Source organism: Garra rufa, chromosome 22 (assembly GCF_049309525.1).
Source record: "Garra rufa chromosome 22, GarRuf1.0, whole genome shotgun sequence".
Lineage (NCBI taxonomy): Eukaryota > Metazoa > Chordata > Actinopteri > Cypriniformes > Cyprinidae > Garra > Garra rufa.
Window position 1 is genome coordinate 24,850,637 of NC_133382.1, and position 6,000 is coordinate 24,856,636.

Below are 6,000 nucleotides of genomic sequence, written 5' to 3' on the forward strand. Positions count from 1 at the left end.
GATGCCCTATTCACCCTCTTTGACAACCTGTTGTTAGCATCGGCTAACAAACGCCAGATTTCGGACTGCAGAGGACAAGCCGAGATGAGCTATGAAGGGTAAGTTCACACTCGGTATCATGATTCAACACACTTTAGGTCAATATCACACCGGACTTCTCCTTTAAGGTTAAACTAAAGTCACATGGACTATTTTATCAATGTCCTTACTACCTTTCTGGGCCTTGAACGTCTAAGTTGCGTTGCTGTCTATTAGGGCTGTTAGTCGACAAGAAGAGGCTTAGTCGACCAAAATGTTATTAGTGTCTAAAATTGCAAACAAACAAAAAATCCACAGGAAGTGGCAAAGTCACACATTTCTGTGACGGACAGATCGTCAGCAGCTGGTGAGTGTAGTACTTTGAGCAGGACATCCAAATGCGCACCTATCATTCATCTCAAATATGGCTTTTCATCTGAAATTTGTAAGTAGCAACAACTTTACATGGCCGCTCAATCTAATGTTAACCAAGAAAAATGTGTGCTTTCAAGTGTGCGAAGTGTGGAAGCTGAACAGTAGCACACTCACTGCATGATAGATGGATGTGCTGGTGCAGTCACTTGCTCTTAAAATACTTGCTTCTAAAAGTAATACCTCTTTCGAATCTGTAAAGACTCTACATTTATTTATGTGCACTCAGAATAAAAACAAAACGTTGTGCTTTTGTAAACTAATTAAAACAAACAGCTTTCTGTCATCTCGGTCTCTTTAAACTTCAGCGTGAAACTTTGAAACTCTTTGTATACTTGCTGCACAGACATGAAAAATATATCTATAATTTATCTTTAGAGCATGATGCCCAAACTCGGTCCTGGAGGGCTGGTATCCTGCAGATTTTTGCTCCAACTTGCCTCAACACACCTGCTGGGAAGTTTCTAGTATGCCTAGTAAGAGCTTGATTAGCTGGTTCTGGTGTGTCTAATGGGGGTTGGAGCTAAACTTTGCAGGACACCGGCCCTCCAGGACCGAGTTTGGGCACCCCTGCTATAGAAAGTGAAATGTCTATCTTCAAATGAACCAGAAAACACATTTTCTTAGATTGTGTAATCCATAAGAAACATGCGAACAAGCGCATCCACTACTGCGGAGATGATGAGTCAGTGTCACCGACTTCATCTCTTAAGCCGAAAACAAAGAAAGCACTAGTTTATCAATAAATTATTTAAATGTTAAAGCAGTCTCCTAGCTGTTTTTCCCCTGACATATTCATAATTCCTGTTTTCTGTGGCAAGCTTTATATTTTAATTTGTGTTCCAAAGATGAACAAAGGTCTTATAGGTTTAAATAATCAATGACAGAATTTCTTTAAAAATTAGTTCACACAAAAAAACCTCTGTCATCATTTACACACCCTCAGAAGAACATTAGGGTCAGTAAATAAAGACAGAATTAAAATTTTTGGGCCTAGTGTTTTAACTATATTCCCTCTCATGCATAAATGCCCGACGGCGAAAGGCCAAGCCACCTCCAAATGTAAACAATTACTCTTTGATTAAAGCTTTCCACTCCAAACACTGCACAGTGTTTACCCCGATAGAGCCGCCGATAAAATACCAGCAGACAGCCAAGTGTGTGCGCGTGTATTTGTGTTTGTCCACCGAAATGGTTTTCAGTGAACACATGATTATCGCTCTCTCACACACACACACACACACACACACACACACACACACACACTTTATGAGCAGTTCTGTGCTTTGACCTGGAGTTTGTAATTGCACATAGGCTGAACAGTGTGCGACTCCATACTGCATTATAGTGTGACTCCAGCATCCATGATACAGACACAGGCGTTTTTGTTTTTTTTGTCCAACTCTTAAATTTAACTAACAGCACTCTAATGTCCTTTTCTGATGATGTCAACACTCAGCAAAGCTTGATTGTGGTCAAGTCCAGATGAAATCAAAATTGAAGTTAAATATCAAAACTGAATTTTTGATCAGTAATATGCTCTGCTAAGAACTTCATTTGGACAATTTTAAAGGCGATTTAGATTTTTTGCACCATCAGATTGTGTATAAATCTCGATTTCAAAAAATGGTCCCTTATGACTGGTTTGTGGATTAGGGTCACAAATATATGTTGAAATACTTTAACATGACATGACAAAACATGACAAAAACAATTTGAACAGATAATCGCAGTAAAATGTTTGCAGCCTTTTCATAGTCTCTAACTGTAATGGAGCTGCTAAAGGCTGTCAGCACATCACTGAATAAAACAGCAGCAGGTGTTTTTGTTGTCATTTAAAAACACTAGTTTAGCAACAGACACAAACAGATTTAACAGGGTATGGTTAGAATTGCACACAGCTGTACCCAGGCCTAAATTAGACCGGACTGACTGCATGTCAAAAAGACGAGAAGCAAAATTATAGCTTTCAGCCCTGGACTCTAGTATTATACTTCAGTTGGTGAGCTTCAATGATGTCATTATTACCAGCCATGTGACCAAAGGGAAGAGGCCCTGCGCCAGTGATGTCTAATGAAAAGCCTTTTAAAAAAAGCATGGTACTAAAATATGAACGTTTTTAGGGTCATATTATCTTATCATTTGGCCCCGGTATTTTACAGATGGGGTTATTTTCAAAGGCGAAGTTTGTAGTTTTTTGATGTTTAAAATACTTGCCTAAAATTGCAGAATATGCTTTAATCTGAACCAGTCATAGGATGACTTCCAAAAGACTGCATACTGTTTGTCAAACAAAGAGTGTTTGGGAAACCTGTTCGGACACAATTCTGATCTGGGTCATAATGACATAAAAATTACCACTGAAGTAGAATAGTATAACGCAAAATGTCACTGAATTTGCCAAGTTTTGGATGAATAAATCAAAATCAGAAGTGTGAAGCTCAATATAAGAGTACATGAACATATGAACAATCTCTAGAACTGCTCTGAGAGTCACTTCATGAGCATTTTACAGTTTCATTTGAGAAAAACTATCATATCATATACAAACAGAAACTTAAAATAAAAGTTCTGTTTAACTAGAAGAAACTGATATATATTACTTAAGGTCCAAATGCATGTTAAAAAATAAATACACAAATTCACATTGTGTCAATTACATTTATACACTGCCTCCGAAACTTTTGTCCGTCATAAAAAAATTTGGATCAGGTTCGATTTTCTACAGTTTCACATCTGTAGCAAGAATTTTTATAGGAAAGGATGACGAATGCGAAAAAAACGCATATGAAAAATGATGGACTCTTAATGCAATTATGCAATGACCCTTAAATGTAATGATAGTTCTACTACTACTAAAATTATTATTAAAACATTATTTTTTAAAGGAATATTTACCAGAATTCATTTACCAGAAATTGTTCAAAAAATAAATAAATAAATAAATAAAATAATAAAAATTATCAAATTAATTAATTAGAGATACTTTTGATTATTAAAATTGAATAAAAACCATTAAAATAAAATGCAGAAAATTTATGAAAAACAGAATTTGATCAAAATAAAACTGAATTTGAGGAGAAAAAAAACTTTTCATAGGACTTACAAAATGTAATTTATTAAACTTTTAATAAATTGCTGTTAAATTGTGTGGGGTTTTTTTTAGTGGACCGTATCAAATTATTAATTTAATTGTAAATACATAGAAGTCCAAAATAACTTTAATTGTACCAATGAATATTCATTATAAGACAAGAAGTGTGTATGAATGTTTTCATTTCATGTTGACTTTACGAATAAAGTGAAATGACAGAAACTTAATGCTGAAGAATAAAGCAACGAGAGAAAGTTCGGACAGGCCCTAGGCTGCACAGACACAAGTTTTGATGTTATTTCAAACCAACCATTTTATATTTAGCATTTCCATCAGAACTCTGCCTGAACTTGTTGGGCTAAATTTGCTTCTGTGTTTTTAAGCAAGAGTGAGTCACTTCTGAAAATGAATCTGAAGATCATATGCCAGACTAGCAGGATCTGTTTCACCTCATATTAATACTGATTATAGTGTGGCACTTTCGGTCTTCTACTTTGAATGCAAATCAACCCTCTAGTTCTTCAAATAAAATAAATATTTATATTGAAACTTCTATCTTTTTTAAGCAGTTAAAATAGCTGCAAGTGGTTAGCGCATAAAAAGTAGACAAAACGTCCCACTGAATACTGATTTAGGTCTAGGTTCTTGATGCTGCAGTTAAAAAAAAACGTCCCAAGACTCAGCAAGACCATTATCGGTTCAAGAGTCAACACCACCCATTGAGCTCATTCACCTCAATACAGATACTGTATCTGTCCCTGTTTCTCATACAATGTCTCTACTAGTAGGTCTTTGTAGAGTCACTGGAGATTCATGTCTTGACAAAAGGCCTTCGCTCTGTCCATTTGCTCCGCGAGCGCTAACAGCCGACAGCTTTCATTTCCTCGCTTTTGTGTGAGTGTGTGCATGCGTTTGAAAGAGAGGATCTGCAGCGCTGTATGTGAATAATAGATTCAAGCCCGCGGGTTCCCTTCAGCAAGCTCTGTCTGTTTAAGTGAAAGTAGCCTACGGAGACATCTATTACCCTCCTGTCCGTCTCTCTCCTTCTCACTTGTTCTCAAGCACCACATTAAAAGGCAAAAAAATTATTTCCTTTTTAGTGCACGACAAGGTCCAACCGAGTACGAAATCAAATATCACATCTCTCAGGGAATTGATATGAAAGCTCTCAGTTATCTTGATCAGATTTTTCACCTACATAGATGTTAACTATTTAACTGGTGCCAGGAAGTGGCCCCAACTTGAGACCCCCAACTGATCAACCAATTAAAGCCAAGAGTGATCGGCCAACCACCAGAGAGCATTTCGCCAACAGATCAAACTGACACCCGAATACATCTGGCTCTAAACACGCTGCATTCAGCCAACTGAGAAAATGAAGACAGGACAGGAGAATCGAGGAAGAAAGGGAACGATGGAACAACAGAAGAGAGCGGGGAGGAGAAATCCCTTCAAATTGATCCCACAGAGACCCTCAAGGTTTCGTTTCATTTAAGAACCTGGATTAAGCCCTCCAACAAATCACGGGATGTGAGGTAAGAAAAAGAGAAAGAAAAAGGGGGATGTGAGCGAGAGATAATATGTCCTCTGGCTCACACGGAAAACCCCAGTGCTGATGGAACACCTTCCCAGTGATAGAAACTAGGTTACAACTTCATCAATGTTGAAAATAATCCAACACTTTGAAAAGTTTAAGATAATATTATGGCTTAAAGTGTTACGCAGAAACTCCTCGGCAAAGTCCAGAAAATTAATATTTAAAGAGTCTATCTTTTTCCAAATGCATCGGAATAAAATAAGTCCCGTGCGTACATGAACCAGAACCTACTGTAATAAAAATACTACATTTCTAGAGGGATTGTTTCATAGAACACGGTATAAAGACCACACACAGGTAAGAGCAACGCTCATAATCTTCTCCATCCAATTCTATTAAAGGGACATCAGAGAGATCAAATTTGCCTGCATCGTTAGGCATAGAAGAGGTCTTTGTACTATAAAAAAAAACATACTGAAAGTGTCATAGTTTAAAATGTCCCCCTCATTATAAAAAAAGCATTTATTAAATCGAGTTTAAAAAAATGGCTTGTTTGGAACTAAGGTGCAAGGTGACGTCACCCGGGCACAAACATTTCCATAAACACTGCCTCCACAGCAAGGCATTGATGAATACACTTCTTCTCACCATAGGCCCCACCCACTGGCGTTCAGTAGCTTAATAGCTGATCACTTGAATATGCTAAATGAGTGTGTCGCATTGCGTCAAAAGCAAATGTGACCCTGGACCACAAAACCAGTGTTAAGTCCCTGGGGTATATTTGTAGCAATAGCCAAAAATACATTGTTTGGGTCAAAATTATTGATTTTTCTTTTATGTCAAAAATCATTAGGAAATTAAGTAAAGATCGTGTTCCATGAAGATTTTTTGTAAAATTCCTACTGTAAACCTATCAAAA